Source organism: Bos grunniens, chromosome 9 (genome assembly GCF_055505025.1).
Source record: "Bos grunniens cultivar Pamir isolate PY7600 chromosome 9, Bosgru_T2T1.0, whole genome shotgun sequence".
Classification (NCBI taxonomy): domain Eukaryota; kingdom Metazoa; phylum Chordata; class Mammalia; order Artiodactyla; family Bovidae; genus Bos; species Bos grunniens.
The window spans coordinates 66,316,697-66,338,205 of NC_141173.1; the positions used below are offsets into that span (position 1 = coordinate 66,316,697).

General features: G+C 42.9%; 1 protein-coding gene across 3 annotated transcripts in view; it reads right to left on the reverse strand.

The window, feature by feature from the left end:
- Positions 1-21,509, reverse strand: part of MRAP2 (melanocortin 2 receptor accessory protein 2) — a 145,115-nt gene that overhangs the window by 64,438 nt on the left and 59,168 nt on the right. The window lies entirely within an intron of this gene.

Sequence of the window (21,509 nt, forward strand, 5' to 3'; positions counted from 1 at the left end):
GCGACAAGTGTTGTAGAGAAGAAAGAACTCAGGAAAAGGACAGAGAATGTTGATGATGAGGGATGCAGTATTAAAGCAGGGGATTGGAGATGACCTCCTGGTAGGGCTTGCCTTCAAGCTCAGGGGGCCTGGCGCCCTGGAAGCCAAGTGGAACCAGCGCTGTATTGCAGTAGGGTAAATGTAGCGAGAGCAGCAGGCAGGCAGGTTTGTGACTCTGATTAACTCCATCTCTTGGTGCCAGAAAAGGATTCCTGGAAATGACAGTTAATTCTTTTTTTTTTTTTTTTAAAGCTAGTTTCATCACTCCATGTAAAATGAAATGTTTTGCAAACCATCCTTCCAGCTATATTCCTATATTGGCCATAGGCAGTTTAATTCTAAATGGCATAATATGACCATCTGTGATGAGATGCACTAGTCCTTCCATAATTCTCCATATTGGTTACACATTCCTGGTCACCGGGAAGCAATCCATCACCCACGCAAAAGAGCCGGTACCGCCCTGTTGATGGTACAGATCAGATCAGATCAGATCAGTCGCTCAGTCATGTCCGACTCTTTGCGACCCCATGAATCACAGCACGCCAGGCCTCTCTGTCCATCACCAACTCCCGGAGTACACTCAGACTCATGTCCATCAAGTCAGTGATGCCATCCAGCCATCTCATCCTCTGGCGTCCCCTTCTCCTCCTGCCCCCAATCCCTCCCAGCATCAGAGTCTTTTCCAATGAGTCAACTCTTCGCATGAGGTGGCCGAAGTACTGGAGTTTCAGCTTTAGCATCATTCCTTCCAGAGAAACCCCAGGGCTGATCTCCTTCAGAATGGACTGGTTGGATCTCCTTGCAGTCCAAGGGACTCTCAAGAGTCTTCTCCAACACCACAGTTCAAAAGCATCAATTCTTCGGTGCTCAGCCTTCTTCACAGTCCAACTCTCACATCCATACATGACCACAGGAAAAACCATAGCCTTGACTAGACGAACCTTTGTTGGCAAAGTAATGTCTTTTGAATATGCTATCTAGGTTGGTCATAACTTTCCTTCCAAGGAGTAAGTGTCTTTTAATTTCATGGCTGCAGTCACCATCTGTAGTGATTTTGGAGCCCAGAAAAATAAAGTCTGACACTGTTTCCACTGTTTCCCCATCTATTTCCCATGAAGTTATGGGACCAGATGCCATGATCTTTGTTTTCTGAATGTTGAGCTTTAAGCCAACTTTTTCACTCTCCACTTTCACTTTCATCAAGAGGCTTTTTAGTTCCTCTTCACTTTCTGCCATAAGGGTGGTGTCATCTGCATATCTGAGGTTATTGATATTTCTCCTGGCAATCTTGATTCCAGCTTGTGTTTCTTCCAGTCCAGCGTTTCTCATGATGTACTCTGCATAGAAGTTAAATAAACAGGGTGACAATATACAGCCTTGATGTACTCCTTTTCGCATTTGGAACCAGTCTGTTGTTTCATGTCCAGTTCTAACTGTTGCTTCCTGACCTGCATACAAATTTCTCAAGAGGCAGATCAGGTGGTCTGGTATTCCCATCCCTTTCAGAATTTTCCACAGTTTATTGTGATCCACATAGTCAAAGGCTTTGGCATAGTCAATAAAGCAGAAATAGATGTTTTTCTGGAACTCTCTTGCCTTTTCCATGATCCAGCAGATGTTGGCAATTTGATCTCTGGTTCCTCTGCCTTTTCTAAAACCAGCTTGAACATCAGGAAGTTCACGGTTCACGTATTGCTGAAGCGTGGCTTGGAGAATTTTGAGCATTACTTTACTAGTGTGTGAGATGAGTGCAATTGTGCGGTAGTTTGAGCATTCTTTGGCATTGCCTTTCTTTGGGATTGGAATGAAAACTGACCTTTTCCAGTCCTGTGGCCACTGCTGAGTTTTCCAAATTTGCTGGCATATTGAGTGCAGCACTTTCACAGCATCATCTTTCAGGATTTGGAATAGTTCAACTGGAATTCCATCACCTCCACTAGCTTTGTTCATAGTGATGCTTTCTAAGGCCCACTTGACTTCACATTCCAGGATGTCTGGCTCTAGGTCAGTGATCACACCATCGTGATGGTCCAGGATGCAGCAAATGCAATCAGAGCACGGAGCCTCAGAATGACTACTGCTGAGAAGACATGCTGCAAACAGGTGCGTCTCTGCCTTAGCTGTCAGAGTAGGGTGGCGTCTTTTGGGCAGAGGGCCAAAGACTCCTGAAAACAAGGGCATATCTTACTGTGTAGAAAAGGCCACAAACCCTCAGTTTCGGAGGCTGAAACTGCAGCATTCAGTGGGAGCAATATCAACAATGGGACGGCAGAGCTCCTGTTTCTCTCCTGTGCATCTCTGCCTCCCCATCAGCTCAGTTCAGTTACTCAGTCATGTCTGATTCTTTGCGACCCCATGGGCTGCAGTAGGCCAGGCTTCCCTGTCCATCACCAACTCCTGGAGCTTGCTCAAATTCTTGTCCATTGAGTCAGTGATGCTATCCAACCATCTCATCCCTCTGTTGTCCCCTTCACCTCATGCCTTCAATCTTTCCCAGCATCAGGATCTTTTCCAGTGAGTCAGTTCTTCACATCAGGTGGCCAAAGTATTGGAGTTTCAGCTTCAGCAGCAGTCCTTCCAATGAATATTCAGGATTGATTTCCCTTGGGATTGACTGCTTTGGTCTCCTTGCAGTCCAAGGGACTCTCAAGAGTCTTCTCCAACAAGACAATTCAAAAGCATCAGTTATTCAATGCTCAGCCCTCCTTATAGTCCAACTTTCACATCCATACATGACTATTGGAAAAACCATACCTTTGACTAGATGGACCTTTGTTGGCAAAGTAATGTCTCTACTTTTTAACATGCTGTCTAGGTTGGTCTTAGCTTTTCTTCCAAGGAGCAGTGTCTTTTAATTTCATGGCTGCAATCACCATCTGCAGTGATTTTGGAGCCCAAGAAAATAAAGTCTCACTGTTTCCATTGTTTCCCTATCTATTTGCCATGAGGTGATGGGACCAGATGCCATGATCTTAGTTTTTTGAATATTGAGTTTTAAGCCAACTTTTTCACTCCTCTTTCACTTTCATCAAGAAGCTCTTTAGTTCTTCGCTTTCTGCCATAAGGGTGGTGTCATCTGTGTATCTGAGGTTACTGACAGTTCATGCCTCCCTGTGGCTGCATCTATTCCCTTCTTCCTTCTCCCAGTGCCAGCAATATCTTCTTCCTTTTCTTCAAGGTCCATCTCAAATGCCACTTCTTCTAGGAAGCCTTCCTCACTGCCCCAGCTACAAACAAACTCTTATTCTCAAATCTGATCCCTCTTTATGGCACCTGTCATTTTAGAGTTTAACTCTAAAATCAGCTCCTCCTATTCCTCCATAGGCTTGTTTTATATTAAATTTCTCCACAAGTCCCAGCTTAGTGCCTTGTATCCAGCAGACATTTAATGAGTTTTTTGTTAATAAATCTAGAAGAATACAGCTTCATTTTCCCTTTTTAAATTGACATATAGTTAATGTACAATATTATGTAAGTTACAGGTAAACTGTATACTGATTCACAATATTTAAACATTATACTCCATTTATAGTTATTATAAAACATTGCCTGTATCCCCCATGTTGTATAATATATCCTTGTAGCTTATTATATATAATAGATTTTACCTCTTAATCCCCTATCCCTGTATTGCCCTTCCCCTTCCCTTTCCCTCCTGGTAACCACAAGTTCTCTGTACCTGTGAGTTGTTTCTTTTTCGTTATTCAATATATTCACTAGTTTGTTGTACTTTTTATATTCCACATATAAGTGATGTTGTACAGTATTTGTACAGTATTTGTCTTTCTCTGTCCACTGTCCCTTAATTTTGTCACTTCATTCCATAACACCTTTCAAGCTCACAGAAATTTAGTGATAGGACTTATATGTAGCTATAGCTGTTGTCTGTCAATACAAACTGACAACAATTTACTTTGAAGTCAATTCTATTTGCCCCATTTTGAAGTGGGAAAAACTGAAGTTTATGAGTAATGTCCCCAAGGTCATGAGACTAGAGTTGAGATTTAAACCAAGGAGATTTAAACTCAGCTCATTGCCAGAGCTGAGATTTAAACCCAGGGCTGTTTGACTCCAAAGTACATGCCCTTCACCACAAACTTAGGCATCTCCTCATTCAGTCATGTATTCATATATGCATTCATACACTGAGTGATCAACAAATGTTTCTATTTACTGTACTCAGCTCTGCAGCAGTTGCTGAGAAAATGACAGGTGGTTAAAACATAGTATTGCCCTCAAAATTGCTTTCAATCTGGTAGAAGGGACAGACCGATTAGGAAACAGTCAGACTTTAGTGTTAGAAATCTTATAAAAGAGATGCATAGAGGCTCTACAGGAGTGCTTTGTTGAACCTTAGGTGATGACAATAGGGATTCACTGAGATAAAATGTAATTTTAATTTTGGAGGATACATCATAGTTTGATAGAATGATATTAAAGAAAAGCATATGGTAGGAAGAGTGAAGAGCACATGCAAAAATATGGAAACATGCAAGAAAACGTGCATTCAGAGACGGGCTACAGTAATTCAGGAGGGCTGCAGCATAGTGAAGGAGGTACTGAGATGGGGGTGAAAAGGTACGCAAAGCCAAACCACAGATGGTCCACACATTAGCTCCATGGAGTCAATTATCCCCTGAACATGTATAAAATCATGGATTACTATGTACAAAAACTTTGTGCAGGAGAGTTTTGTGATGTTTAGTTAGAGTCTCAAAGGGCTGGGATGGAGGGAAATCAGTTCCCCTCACCATGGCCTGCTGTCCAATTCACAGATCACAGGCCATGGTAAGGGGAACTTACCAAGGGATTGCAACATCAGCCAGGATGCTCTGTATACCTGGGCAGGGGTGTAAGGCTGAGCCCTGCCAAATCACCTCAAAACATGCAGTGGTGCTGCCAGTCCTGGGCAAGGATGGCTGGACCCTGACCCTCTCAGCATCTTCGTATGCTCTCAAGACAAAAGGAGCAGGTAGCTGAGTGGTATCTTTATAAGAAGAGATTAAGACACACAGAGAGACCAGGGGCACTCATGTACAGAGGGACCACCATGGGAAGAGGCAGCAAGGGGATGGACCTCTGGAAGCCAAGGAAAGTGACCTGGAACAGACCTTCTCCTTTCATTCTTCAGAGGAAACCAAGCCAGAGGCACCCTGATCTTGGCATCCCAGTCACCAGAACTATGAGAACAAAATTTGTTCTTTAAGCCATCCAGTCTGTGGTGTTTTGTTATGGCAGCCCTAGCAGACTCATAGGTTCACAAAACACAGATTCACACCTCAAAGATAAAATTTTTAAGAATTTCAATATGGTGACACAGAACATTAAATCTCAAATGAGGCCCTCTGAAGTGTGGAGTTCCAGACCCCATGCTGGCCACATGCCCATGATGCCAGAACTTAGAAATATGGGAACAATGATCTGAAGACAACTAGGGATTCATCAGCAGAGAGGTGAGGTGAAAGCCATGAGAAGGGGTGAGACTGCTCCCTGGGAATGTGAAATGAAAACACCAGAGGGCCGGTAATGGAAGCTAGAAAGGAAGGAGGGGAGGAAGGGAAGAAGACAGAGAAAAAGCAACTAGAGAAAGCAGGGGTGGATGAGAGGAGGAAGGTGACCCCTAATGGAGAAATGAGCCCTAGGGTCTAAGGCTCAAGGTCATGGGACTAAGAACCGAAGACCATTGACCTTTGCAAGAAGGTCATGTGGTGGGAATTGAGGCCAGGTTGCTGCTGGATCCGGAGTAAGGGCTGCAGTTGCAGCCTACCCTTCTAAGGAGGCTGGGGGGTGGAGGAGGGGAAGGGTGGAGGAGGGGAGGGGGAGGAGGGGAGGGGTGGTAGGACTGTTGAGGACCTTGGTGCAGGCCTATGAAGACCCAAGGGACAGGAGACTGAAAGCCAGCCCACACTCTGTCACCAAGGCATGTCAGCCTGCAGGAAGGGCTGATGGGAAAGTCTTCTGACAAAGACACCTAATGGCCTCACTTTGAATAACAGAGCTGCAACTAGAGCTTCGTGTGTTGGTGCGTTTATTATCTGCATCCCCTCACGGCTCCACGGGAGCAGCAGCTGTTCTGTCTCCACCTGGCGCTGGCAGCAGTACTGACACATAGGAGGTCCAGTAACACATGTTCCACAAATGAATGGGACACAGAGTTAAGAGAAGAGTTGCCTGTGTTTTGTCTTTATTCTGTTTCCAACGCAAGAGACAAACCTGTTTATCGATTGACAGCCAGGACCCAGAAGGAAGAAAGAAGTTGAAGGCAGAGTTGAGAGAGAAAATCATTGATGAAATAAGACATTAGAGAATAGAGTAAGAAAATCAATCAAAATAACAGCCAGAGGTTAAAAAAAAAAAAAAAAAAAGGAAAAACAAAAACAAAAACCATTATCTGAATTACCTTTGAGAAATTCAGTCATTTGTTCACTCAGTGGTTAGCACATGGCTTTATCCTGAATCCTACTGGGGATGGGGAACTTTGGGGAAGGGAAGGATGGATACATAAGAACAGGTAAGAGAAACTGCCTCCCAGCTGTTCAAAATGATGACAGACAGACAAAATTTCTGGTTAAGAAATTTCTCATGGAAAAGATAAATGACAATGAAACACAGCAAGGAGGTTCCAAAGTGTCTGAGCAACAAGGAAATATTTGGAAGCAGAATGAGCTGGGGGGAAAACCTGGAGGCATTTGGTAAATCACTGCAGAGGAGTGACTTTGGAGAGGGGATAGGGAAAAGGAAGGAGAATATAAAAAAGGGACTCAGGTGTGGCTCCCCGGCCATGGCTGGTGGGCGGCTTCCAGACAGGGCTCAGTGTTGGCTCAAGACCTGGGACAGCTCCATTTATCTTCTGGTTGGCCAGGATCCATGCCAATGGGCCAGCAGGAACCAGTAAATATTCAGACCTCTCTCAGAGAAGGACACATCCCTAATAGCTACTGTGTCTGGGAGAGGGAAACTTGGCAGAGGTTGAGTGAATTCAGTAATGATGCAAGAAACAACTAAAGGAAAGGGATGGGAATGAAATATCGACACTGTTTTCAGAGGTCAAAGTGTATAATACAACAGCATTAATCCTGTTAATGAAAAGATAATCTATCATAAAAACATTCTATATTTTCCAAATAGTTGATAGTTTAATCAGAAAGATAGTATAAAATTTGTCATTTGTCTCTAGCCGTAATTTGTTTGCCAACTCTTTGCTTCATTGCAAAATATAAGAAACTCTTCTATTTAACAAAAAAAAAGAAAATGTAACCCATGGTTTAAAAAAAAAACCCAATCAAAGGCAAAATCACACATACATACACACACGCACTCCACTATGCAAAGTTATCCAAAGGAGCAGAAAGTACAATTTGCCTCCATACAGTTGTTCAATTAAGTTTCCAAAAATAAATAGAGTGAATGTTCAGAAACCTACAACATGAGGAGCACAGTCTGTAGCTGCTGCTGCTGCGTCACTTCAGTCATGTCTGACTCTGTGCGACCCCATAGACAGCAGCCCACCAGGCTCTGCCATCCCTGGGATTCTCCAGGCAAGAACACTGGAGTGGGTTGCCATTGCCTTCTCCAATGCATGAAAGTGAAAAGTGAAAGTGAAGTCATTCAATTGTGTCCGACTCTTCGCAACCCCATGGACTGCAGCCTACCAGGCTCTTCCGTCCATGGGATTTTCCAGGCAAGAGTATTGGAGTGGGTTGCCATTGCCTTCTCTGAGTCTGTAGCTGGCCATGTTCTAATAGAGAATCTCTCCCAAGTCAGCCATGGTAGGTGTGCTCCACCGATTTTCTTAGGTGATTTGAGAATTGTCACCTTTTTCTTTCTTTTTGCCTGACTTGGATTTCATTGCCTTGTCTTGGTTATCCTGTTGCTCTTTTCAAATTAGCACAGTTGTTTCTGAGAATATGTAAACTGCTCTCCCTTGCCAACTGTGCCCTTTTATTGCATGGAGCAGACACAGACCAGGGAATACCATCTGCACACACAGACTCCCTCCTGGGTATATCCACCCCATTCCTTTCCTTCTGAGACTTGAGCTTTTGTCTGGAGCTCTCCTCTTTCTGTTAATCCTGTTATTCTTCCAGCAGAATGACACAAGATGTCCACCCACAGAAATGGCACCAGGCAGACAAAACAGTTAATGCATTTTAGCTCATGTTTGGCATTCAATCAAGACAATGGAGCTGCCAGCCGCTCTGAAATGTCAACTAGAATACATTTTACACCGCCAGGGAAAGAGAGAGAGTGGCCCAGGGAAAAACTATAGCCTTGTGGTGATAACTTGCAACTAGAGGCTCTGATGCTCACATATTTCTTTTTTTCGAAATCATACTGTTTGGGAGTGAATTTCTGGTGGCTGCTCATTCATTTACTATCACACAATAATGAGGAAGATTCAGTCTGTTGACTCTGGGCTGATCCAATCTGACAGCAAATAAGAAAGAGAGATTGGGCTCGTCCTGGCTACTTGCTCCTTGTTTTTCCTTAAATTGTATCACATGCAGGAATTATTCCAAAGTGGAAAAGCATACTGACTCTGGCTATGATACTGGAAACTATGGCCACGTGGGTGGCCCTTAAATGTGCATGGCTTTCTCTGTCTGCACGCTGCCTACTTGCACAGCAACCCTACCAGTGAGAACAAGAAGAGGTCTTGAAGCCCCCCATGGCTTCATCTTCCCAGGGAGCCCACCTTCCTTCCACCATTTTGTTCCTGGTCCTTTGGCCTCAGGGAAAATTTACACTCACCATCTTTACAGGAAGGATCTCCTTATCTGGTTTCGGTTCATGCATGACCAAGCCAGTGTATCCCTGCTGTCAGAGAACATGTACTGACCCAGAAGCAGTCCCCCAAAATGCCAACGCTCAAATGGGAGCCCACTACTCATAGCCTTCACTGAATTCCTGCAAACTCACAAGCACTGCTGGCCCAGTACCTGGGCCACTCTGTTCACGCCCTCTCTGCTCCTGCCTTCAGTTCAGTTCAGTTCAGTCACTCAGTCGTGTCCGACTCTTTGCGACCCCATGAATCGCAGCACGCCAGGCCTCCCTGTCCATCACCAACTCCCGGAGTTCACCCAGACTCACAGCCATCGAGTCAGTGATACCATCCAGCCATCTCATCTTCTGTCGTCCCCTTCTCCTCCTGCCCCCAATCCCTCCCAGCATCAGAGTCTTTTCCAATGAGTCAACTCTTCGCACGAGGCAGCCAAAGTACTGGAGTTTCAGCTTTAGCATCATTCCTTCCAGAGAAATCCCAGGGCTGATCTCCTTCAGAATGGACTGGTTGGATCTCCTTGCAGTCCAAGGGACTCTCAAGAGTCTTCTCCAACACCACAGTTCAAAAGCATCAATTCTTCGGTGCTCAGCCTTCTTCACAGTCCAACTCTCACATCCATACATGACCACAGGAAAAACCATAGCCTTGACTAGACGGACCTTTGTTGGCAAAGTAATGTCTCTGCTTTTGAATATGCTATCTAGGTTGGTCATAACTTTCCTTCCAAGGAGTAAGCATCTTTTAATTTCATGGCTGCAGTCACCATCTGCAGTGATTTTGGAGACCAAAGAAATAAAGTCTGACACTGTTGCCACTGTTTCCCCATCTATTATCCATGAAGTGGTGGGACCGGGTGCCATGATCTTCGTTTTCTGAATATTGAGCTTTAAGCCAACTTTCTCACTCTCCACTTTCACTTTCATCAAGAGGCTTTTTAGTTCCTCTTCACTTTCTGCCATAAGGGTGGTGTCATCTGCATATCTGAGGTTATTGATATTTCTCCTGGCAATCTAGATTCCAGCTTGTGTTTCTTCCAGTCCAGCATTTCTCATGATGTACTCTGCATAGAAGTTAAATAAGCAGGGTGACAATATACAGCCCTGACGTACTCCTTTTCCTATTTGCAACCAGTCTGTTGTTCCATGTCCAGTTCTAACTGTTGTTTCCTGACCTGCATACAAATTTCTCAAGAGGCAGATCAGGTGGTCTGGTATTCCCATCTCTTTCAGAATTTCCCACAGTTTATTGTGATCCACACAGTCAAAGGCTTTGGCATAGTCAATAAAGCAGAAATAGATGTTTTTCTTGAACTCTTTTGCTTTTTCAGTGATCCAGCGGATGTTGGCAATTTGATCTCTGGTTCCTTTGCCTTTTCTAAAACCAGCTTGAACATCAGGAAGTTCACAGTTCACGTATTGCTGAAGCCTGGCTTGGAGAATTTTGAGCATTACTTTACTAGCATGTGAGATGAGTGCAACTGTGCGGTAGTTTGAGCATTCTTTGGCATTGTCTTTCTTTGGGATTGGAATGAAAACTGACCTTTTCCAGTCTGTGGCCATTGCTGAGTTTTCCAAATTTGCTGGCATATTGAGTGCAGCACTTTCACAGCATCATCTTTCAGCATTTGAAATAGCTCAACTGGAATTCCATCACCTACACTAGCTTTGTTTGTAGTGATGCTTTCTAAGGCCCACTTGACTTTACATTCCAGGATGTCTGGCTCTAGGTCAGTGATCATGATTATCTGGGTCATGAAGATCTTTTTTGTACAGTTCTTCTGTGTATTCTTGCCACCTCTTCTTAATATCTTCTGCTTCTGTTAGGTCCATACCATTTCTGTCCTTTATCGAGCCCATCTTTGCATGAAATGTTCCTTTGGTATCTCTGATTTTCTTGAAGAGATCTCTAGTCTTTCCCATTCTGTTGTTTTCCTCTATTTCTTTGCATTGATCACTGAAGAAGGCTTTCTTATCTCTTCTTGCTATTCTTTGGAACTCTGCATTCAGATGCTTATATCTTTCCTTTTCTCCTTTGCTTTTCGCTTCTCTTCTTTTCACAGTTATTTGTAAGCCCTCCCCAGACAGCCATTTTGCTTTTTTGCATTTCTTTTCCATGGGGATGGTCTTGATCCCTGTCTCCTGCACAATGTCACGAACCTCATTCCATAGTTCATCAGGCACTCTATCAATCAGATCTAGGCCCTTAAATCTATTTCTCACTTCCACTGTATAATCATAAGGGATTTGATTTAGGTCATACCTGAATAGTCTAGTGGTTTTCCCTACTTTCTTCAATTTAAGTCTGAATTTGGTAATAAGGAGTTCATGATCTGAGCCACAGTCAGCTCCTGGTCTTGTTTGTGTTGACTGTATAGAGCTTCTCCATCTTTGGCTGCAAAGAATATAATCAATCTGTTTTCGATGTTGACCATCTGGTGATGTCCATGTGTAGAGTCTTCTCTTGTGTTGTTGGAAGAGGGTGTTTGCTATGACCAGTGCATTTTCTTGGCAAAACTCTATTAGTCTTTGCCCTGCTTCATTCCATATTCCAAGGCCAAATTTGCCTGTTACTCCAGGTGTTTCTTGACTTCCTACTTTTGCATTCCAGTCCCCTATAATGAAAAGGACATCTTTTTTGGGTGTTAGTTCTAAAAGGTCTTATAGGTCTTCATAGAACCATTCAACTTCAGCTTCTTCAGCAGACTGGTTGGGGCATAGACTTGGATTACTATGATACTGAATGGTTTGCCTTGGAAACGAACAGAGATCATTCTGTCGTTTTTGAGATTGCATCCACATAGTGCATTTCAGACTCTTTTGTCGACCATGATTGCTTCTCCATTTCTTCTGAGGGATTCCTGCCCACAGTAGTAGATATAATGGTCATCTGAGTTAAATTCACCCATTCCAGCCATTTTAGTTCGCTGATTCCTAGAATGTCGACATTCACTCTTGCCATCTCTTGTCTGACCACTTCCAATTTGGTCAAACAAGAAGCTCCTCCCTCATCCCCCAGGAATTTCAGATAGTCTGGCCCGGGGTGAACTTGCTGCGGGAGGCTGCCTCTAGCTCTCAGTCACATGCCTATCACCCTTGGTCCCATTCCTCTCTAGTCTTCCTTGACAATCCACACTTACACACACACACAGAGACACAATTTCAATCCATTGTAATTTTACAATGATCTCAGAATAGAAGGAAATAGCAACCCACTCCAGTATTCTTGCCTGGAGAATCCCACAGACAGAGGAGCCTGATGGGCTACAGTCCATGGGGTCTCAAGAATTGGATGCGACTTAGCTACTAAACCACCACCACAGAAGAGAATCCAGTAATACTCAGAGCACTTACTCCATGCCATGCCAGTTGCTTTGGAGGCATCACTTTCCATCCTCACAATCATCCTATGGAATAGCTGCTGCTGCTGTTCTCAGCCCCATTTTATAGATGTGGAAAGGGATGCTTAACAAGGATAGGCAGGTGCCATATGCCCCTGTGCACTGAAAGCATGCAGCATACTTCTGCCTCTCCTCAAATGATCAGTAAAACTATTAATATTTCTGGCTCCACCAAAATGCATGTCCACATTTATAAGAAACTGACTCAAGGTGAAGATGATAAATAATAAAGAAGTAGTACATGAATGTATATACATCTGGGTATGTGTGTTTTGTCTAAAATGTCAGAGAGAGATATTGAAAGATATGTAAAAACATTTAAATTTTTATGATTTTAAAAGTATCACTAGTACTTTATGAAGTACTTTATAGAAAGACAAAAAAGAAAATCATATGTAACTTCACTGCCATAAAACTACCAATGACGGCATTTTGCATTAATTTTTAGACTGTAGTGAAACATGGCTGTTTACAATTATGTATAAGTAGTAATCATATGGTCTTTACAAATTTGTATATGTTTTTTTCGCTTAACCCCACTATATTGTAGGCATTTTATATTTTATTATATAATCTTTAGGACCATCACTTTTAATAGCTACAATATTTCATTGAGTAGGTACCATAATTCATCTCATTACTGATAGTTTGGTAGATTCTGATTTTTTTCTACTATAAGTTTTGCTGTAATGATATTTGTGTTTATCTTATATGAAAGCAGATGACAAAATTCACAGCAATTTTTCTGTTTGTACTGGAACTACAAAAATCTATTATTTTACACTTGCAGACATTTTTCAGATGTCTGCCAATAGGTGGCGCCAGCAACATCCACCTTTGGAAGAGCCTGGGAAATGGCAACCCACTCCAGTGTTCTTGCCTGGAGAATCCCAGGGACAGGGGAGCCTCATGGGCTGCCGCCTATGGGGTCGCACAGAGTCGGACACGACTGAAGCGACTTAACAGCAACTTAGCAGCAGTGGGTGAGTAAGAGCAGAATGTACCAGTAAGAGTTTTTATTTTGTGTCTAGTTATTTTATTAATAAGAAATGTCGTTATGAAGTACCTTAAGTTTATCAATGAGAAATTACTCAACTTAGCCTGGATATGAGAAAACTGAGAGCAGGGAAGGATGATAATATAACATTACCAAGTAAAAGGGGAAGAGTTGGGGGAGGTGAAGGTGGAGGTGGAGAGTTGGGTGGCCGCAGGTGGAGGCAGGTTTCTGCCAAGTAAGGGGAACTTCTCAGCGTGACCTGGAGAGATTCCATCTGAAGGCTGCGATCTGGAGCAGAGTGGACAGACCCCTAGCAAGGACTCAAGGTGAATTCAAGTCACCCTGCAAGCCTAGGCTGGATGCTCTATAAGACCTCTTTCCACCCTGAGATATGGTCACTCTAGAAGTTACATAAAATGAGTTTTTCCTTTTGTAATATAGAAAAGAATCAATTACCATAATTTTGGACAGTTTATAGTGACAAGGCAAGTTCTTTTATAACGGAGTGCATTTATTCAGTAAATCTGCATCATACATCTAGCATGATTTGGGCATTATTTTAGATGCTAGGAATGTAAGAGTGAGCAAAACAGAAAAATAATTAAAAAACCAGCCTTCATAGTGCTTACAGATACCTGATTCAGTCTTCAAAAATGGTTTTATGTGTCTGTGTGTGTTGTTGTTGTTAAGACTTTCTTTTTTTGATGTGGACCATTTTTAATGTTAGGGTTTTCGGTCACAAGACATGTGGGATCTCAGCTCCCTGACCAAGGATGGAACTCACACACTCTGCACTGGAGGGTGGAGTCACATCACTGGACCACCAGGGACGTCTCTGTGTGATTTTTCTTATTTGACCCCAGAATGACAGCATGAGGAGAATAGATCAGGGATTCTCTCCATTGTGCATGAGGAGGTAAAGGCTTAGGAGGGTCCAGTGACTGGCCCAGGAGCACAAGCTGAGTTGTGGGGAGGGAGGAAAACAAAGCCCTAGGAGCCACTGTCACAGTGCTCTGTGCAAGCCGTGTCCTGACCCATGGGCCTGGATTTCTACTGTTCCAACTCAGACTACCCAAATGGGCAACACGTCCTGAATTCCCTGAAAATGACTGCATTTTTAACATAGGAAGGAGGTTAAGCCTCAGAAGAAGTCTCATTACAAGCCTAAGATATTTCAATTTCTAAGCTATGAGGTTCTCAAAGGCTGACACTGTATTTTATCCATGTTTTAAAACTTCATGCCTGGTACATAGTACATGCTTTATCAGCGTTTGTTTGTGAAGAACCATAACTCATCAATATCAGATGCTGTTCTAACATTGTGTTTTTCAAGTATGCTGTTCTTGTGAAATTACATAACTCAGAAATGGAAAGTTACATCATTTCACATGACTTTGAAGAAACTGGAAGAGTAAGATAGGGATCTGGGTATCAGAAATGCTTGGTACAACAGACATGCCAGTCCATGGGTCACACTGATGTCTGGATGAAGCAAGGGTCTGACCTCATTTCCATCTTCAAGCATTAACTATTTTGAGAATTGCATGATTATTTTCTCAGTGAGTCCAGTGTGTTCTGGTTAATGAAATACTGGCTTTTCACTTTCCAGTAGTTCAACTAAGTTCTTCATTGTTATCACTGGATTACCTAGAAGTATAGTCCAGATTGGGACACGTTGGGACATCACAGGCATTCTCTGTCCTTGGAAATGAAGAAAAAAGTAAGCACATCTTTCCATGGCAGGTTTCTAGAAGGTCTCTGTTTAGAGGGAGAAGTTAGTGAAAAGACGGCAGCAAGCTCCTGCTGGGGTCCAGCCCCAGCTGATCCAGGGAGTTCGAAGCGGGGACGGCGTCGGCGAGGATCAGGATACAATAGCTTCAATTAGATATTAATTAGAGATATAAAGAGTAATAGAATGAGGATAGCTCAGTAGGAAAATTCAGTGGAGAAAAGAGGCTGAGTAGCTTGGTTTACGCGGGAGACCAATAAAACTTAAAGACAAGGAGTTTCCACCACTTATGTAGGCCGCAGTCATCCTTCCATTCTCCCAAAGGAGAGGAGACACTGAGGCCTCCCCGGCCGGATCTTAGAAGCCCAGGCATAATTAGTAAGCATGGCGGGTTCCACGCTCCAGATGGAGACTCAGCCAGAATGAGAGACAGCGACATGGGGAGACCAGTATTTTGAGAAACTGATCCCAATGCTTTATTTTCCATGGTCTACTTTTATACACTGAGATGTTATGCAAAAGTCACGCAGGGTCAGCAGTCCTGACTTTTATCAAAGTCAGGTGCTTCATACAAATGTATACAGAGGTCTTAGGGGTGTTACATCATCTTCTGGCCAGGGGGCCTGCTGACAATTTATGACCCTCTCCTTGTGACAGTGGTCAGTCAACCAGGACACTTATTTCTCCAGGGGTGATTATTCTTAAAACAGACTCCACCTTCCGAAGGTACCAGATAAAGTTACATTCCTATAGGGTGAGGGTGTAATGGGTTTTAATTAAGGATAGAATTTACTTAGCCTAAGGTCTAATGTGATTAATATCAAAGGTTAATACTTATTTCTTCTATATATTCATTAATGTGTATAAGGGCAGGGGATGTGGAGACTTAGCAACAAACATTGGCTCAACAAATGAAAAACCCTTCACCAATACAATTTCTAATCAGCCCACTATACTTATACTAATGGTTTTCTAACTTTTCTAAGGAACCTGTTTTTAGAAGGTTTAAAGCATCTCATGCCTCTCACGGTTGGGAGGCTATGAGCAATCACATGTGGCCGGACAAGCCTGTCAGGCAGGCTAGAGAACCTTCAGAGGAGTTTGTAGGTTAAAACACTCTTGTCACACCCAGGAATTTTTATTAACTGGAGCTCTAAGTTAACTCCTTCTCCGAAAGAGGTGGTGGGGGACAGCCCCCCACAAAGTCAGAGGTGTACATGAGAGCACAAAGTAGTAAAGTAGGCAGCCTCTGGTTATGGGGGTAGATGCTCGAGGATTTCCAGGGGGACTCCTGAGGCTCGATCCCGCCTTTGTGTATGTTGAGCCTCCTTCCTCATGACCTTTGCCGTGGGCGGAGTGCCTCAAGCTGGCCCCCAACAAGCTCCCTTTTCAAGTCCTCATCACCTGAGAAAAAAGCCACATTAGAGCTAGTGTAGCAAAGGAGATGCATACATACATGCATATATACATATACATGCATACATGCATACATATATATACACCTACAAATGTGAGAGTTGGATGAAGGCTGAGCAACAAAGAATTGATGCTTTCAAACTGTGGTGCTGGAGAAGACTCTTGAGAATACCTTGGAGAGCAGGGAGATCAAACCAGTCAATCTAAAGGAAATCAACCCTTAACATTCATTGGAAGGACTGATGCTGAAGCTGAAGCTTCAATACTTTGACCACCTGATGTGAAAAACTAACCCTAACCCTAACCCTAACCCTAGACCCTGATGCTGGAAAAGATTGAGGCAAATGGGGCGACAGAGCATGAGATGGTTGAATGGCATCATCAACTCAAAGGACAGGGGTTTGAGCGAACTCCAGGAGATAGTGAAGGAGAGAGAAGCCTGGTGGGCTGCAGTCCACAGGGTCACAAAGAGTCAGACATGATTGAGCTGTAAAAACAACTGTTTTTACACTCATATACATATATATCTGTATGCATACATGTAGAAGCATAAATATATATTTAGAAATAGAAATATTATGCCTAATTTGCCTACATGTTAGTCATTCAGTCATGTTCGACTCTTTGCCACCCCATGGTCTTTAGCTCACTAGGTTCCTCTGTCCATGGGGTTTCCCAGGCAAGAATGCTGGAAAGGGTTGCCGTTTCCTTCTCTAGGTGATCTTCCTGACCCAGGAATCAAACCTGGGTCTCTCTCATTGCAGGTAGATTCTTTACTGTCTGAGACACCAGGGAAGACCAGAAATACTATAGTGGTGGCCAAAAAGTTCATTTGGTTTTTCCTGTTACATCATATGGAAAAACATGAACCTTTTTTTTTGTCAACCCAGTTTATTTCTATACTAAACATACTGTATAGAATACATGAGAAAAAGGAAAGGAAAGAATGTCGGGTGAAAACAATGTAAAACACACGTCTATCTAGGTAGATGGGAAAACCTGCAAAAGCTCAATCCTGAAGACCATTCTAAATTCAGTGTCTGTGTTCAGGCAAAAAAAATAAAAAGGCAGATTGAGAGAGTAGCATTGAAACATATACATTACTATATGTAAAATTAAATAGCCAGTGGAAATTTGCTGTATGATGCAGGGAGCTCAAATTTGGTGCCCTGTGACAACCTAGAGGGGTCAGATGGTGTAGGAGGTGGGAGGGAGGTTCAAGAGGGAGGACACATAGGTATACTATGGCTGATTCATGTTGTTATATGGCAGAAACCAACACAATATTGTAAAGCAAGTATCCTCCCATTAATAATAAATTTAAAAAGAAGAACAAACAAACAAAAGAATAGCTTTATTGATTTGCCAGGCAAAGGAGGACACAGCTGGCTCATACTCTTCAAAACTGTGTCTCAACCCAGGAGAATAAAAAAAATAATAAATTCAGTGTCTGTGCCCTGTCAAAATATTGATTTGGGGGGAAAAAATCCATTTGGGTTTTTCTGTTACATCTTATGGAGAAACCAGAAGAAACTTTTTGGCTAATTCAATAATTGCTCACACTTGTTCACTTGAGAAAAAAATGTTAAAGATCAATGAAAGGAAAGAAGTTGTTTGGTGGCTTCCAAGCAGTTAAGGCAGAGAAGGCAATGGCAACTCACTCAGCACTCTTGCCTGGAAAATCCCATGGACAGAGGAGCCTGGTAGCTACAGTCCGTGGGGTCGCGAAGAGTCGGACACAACTGAGTGACTTCACTTTCCCTTTTCACTTTCATGCATTGGCGAAGGCAATGGCAACCCACTCCAGTGTTCTTGCCTGGAGAATCCCAGAACGGCAGAGCCTGGTGGGCTGCCATCTCTGGGGTCGCACAGAGTTGGACACAACTGAAGCCACTTAGCAGCAGCAGCAAGCAGTTAAGGAGAGATGATGTAGCCAGTGGTGAGGAGGCAGGGTTAGAGCTAGACAGACCTGGAGTAGAATCTCTGATCTGCCACTCACTTGTTCTGTTCCTCAGTTATTTCATCTGCAAAGTAAAGATAAGCACTGTCTTCAGAATTGTTGGGACTAGAATGAGGTCACTTATGTGAAGGGCTTAAGATGCTGTCTGTCATAGTAAATACTCATCAGAAGCAGCAGTGGCTTGGTTATACATGATGTTGGCAGTAATCACAGGGCCATAGGCTCAGCCTTGCAGAGAAAAGACAAGATATTTTGAGTCTGGACTTTTGAGTCCAAAAGTAAACAATTTTGTGCTCTGGGCAAATCAATGAATCTGTTTATACTCCTATTGGTAACAAGGCATTGGCCAGCCAATCCTCACAACTAGCAGCTAATTTCATTTCAATTCCAGAGTCACATGAGAAGTGGAATCAAGGATGGCTTACTTCAAAGCAGCAGTCATGCACAGATGTGAGAGTTGGACCTTGAAGAAGGCTAAGTGCCAAAGAATTGGTGCTTTTGAACTGTGGTTCTGGAGAAGACTCTTGAGAGTTCCTTGGATAGTGAGGAAATCAAACCAGTCAATCCTAAAGTAAATCAACCCTGAATATTCATTGGAAGGACTGTTACTGAAGCTGAAACTCCAATACTTTGGCCACCTGATGGGAAGAGCTGACTCATTGGAAAAGACCCTGATTCTGGAAAAGATTGAGGGCAGAAGGAGAAAGGGATGACAGAGGATGAGATGGTTGGATGGTATTACCGACTCAGTGGACATGAGTTTGAACAAACTTGGAGAGAGAGTGAAGGAGAGGGAAGCCTGGTATGCTGCAGTCCATGGGGTCACAAAGAGTTGGACATAGTAAGTGACTGAACAACAACTTCAAAGCAGTCTCACCAGAAAAGTGAACCCTCCTACATTGTTGGTTGGAGTATAAGTTTGGACAACCACTATGGAGCACAGAAAGGAGGTTCCTTAAAAAAACTAAAAATAGAGTTGCTGTATGAGCCAGCAGCCCCACTCCTGAGCATATATCCAGAGAAAACTCTAATCTGAAAAGATGCTTGAACCCCATTGTTCACAGCAGCACTATTTACAACTATTTACAAGCTAAGATATGGAAGCAACCTAAATGTCCTTCGACAGGTGAATGGATCAAGAAGACGTGATATATACATACAATGGAATATTAGTCATAAAAAGAATGAAATAATGCCATTTGTAGCAATATGAATGGAGTTAGAGATTGTCATATTAAATGAAGCAAATTAGACAAAGACAAATATCATATGATATCACTTATATGTGGAATCTTAAAAAATGGTACAAAGGAACTTACTTACAAAGCAGAAACAGACTCACAGATATAGAAAACAAACTTATGGTTACCAAAGGGGAACATTGGAGTGAGGAAGGGATTAAATTAGGAGTTTGGGATTAAAATATACACACAACTATACAGAAAACAGATAACCAGCAAGGACCTACTGTATAGCACAGGGAAATACTCAATGTCTTGTTATAATCTATATCTTTTCCACCATGTATATATGTGTGTGCCTGTATATATACATCTGAACCACTTTACTGTACACCAGAAACTAACACAACATTGTAAATCAACTATACTTCAATAAAAAAAATTATAAAAACATGCACCCCAAGATCTGAGTGGGTTTTACTTCCAAAAGACTTTCTATGAAACTAGAATGTCTCCCAGGGAGACGATGAAGCTGCTTGCTCTAGTTTGTGTCCATGCTGTGGTTTTCCTCTGTGCCCAACAATATTTTCTGGAGCTGGGTTGCTTCCTTTTTACAAGATGTGATGGTGACTTGGGGAACTCAAACTCTGGCATGCATGCAGAACATAATTAGGGGGAAAAAGTCCCCAGGCAGAAGTGTTCTCAACTCAAATAGAAAAGAATTAGAAGTTTGTTTTTAATATCTGCAGTTCTGGGAGATCTTGTCCCATGGCTCTTTCCTTTGCTGAAAAGAATGGACTCTGTGACATCTACTCTCAGCATGGATTCCCCAGAAGAGTGCTCCCTCAGGCTTTCCAAATGAAAGGCACTTTCCAAGGCTTTCCACTTTATCTCTAGGGGGATATGATGAAACAGCAGGTCTGCAACTCACTCTCCTCATTAAGGGGACAGAGATGCCTGCAGAAAACAAAGAAGGTAGCTTGGTCTAATCTCCCTATAAAGATGCTAGTGACAGCTCTCCTGCCAAGAAAATAACTAAATTGCTGGTAGAAGAGTCCTTCTCTAAGGAAAGGTTTACCCATGGGTACCAGGTTATCAAGCCTGGGCTTTGTAAAGTTCTGGGGCAGAGTTCTCTGTCACAGGCATGTAAGCTCTGTAACCAACTGAGTATGAAAAGGAGAGGTTTCAAGACTAAAATGGCCCTCTTCTGTACATGATCTGACCTGACATATCCCTCAGACATGTCCAGAATTCTCCTGAGCTACAGTGAATCCAGGACTTCACGAAACATCCTGAAGACCTGTGTTGATAGCCCTAGGCTGGTCCCTGATTACCCTGTGATTCTTGATCTATTATCTCCTTGAAATTATCAGAAATGCTTAACTCTGGGTGTGTGCATGTGTACTAAGTGACTTTAGTTGTGTCCGACTCTGTGACCCCATGGACTGTAGCCCACCATGCTCCTCTGTCCATGGGGATTCTCCAGGCAAGAATACTGGGGTGGGTTGCCATTTACTTCTCCAGGGGATCTTCCCCACCTGGGGATCAAATCCACACCTCTTATGTCTCCTGCCTTGGCAGGCAGGTTCTTTACCACTAGCGCCACCTGGGAAACCCCTGGGTAAGATCTCTGATTCCTGTGAATCTGATTAGACAGTCCCATCTTGTGATCAGTCAGGATGCTGGTAAAGGACAAAAGGAGTTTGTTCAAGCTTCATGTATCAGGCATCAGTCTGGAAGGTGAGCTTCATGCCTCTTGGGAGGGTCCATAAACCAAAGGCAGGTGCCCATTTTGAATCGCTTTTGAGATCTGCCAGATGTAAAGACCTGGTACTTAGTCTGCCAAGATAACCTAGATGAGCATCAGGAGGAGAAATTGATGGAATTTAGAAACCTAGGTGGAGATGTCATTCCCATCAGACAGATTTCCCTCAAATTTGAGATAAAAGGCTTTCATTATAAACTACTCTTTGAATCTGAATTCAGCTAAACTCATAACATCAAG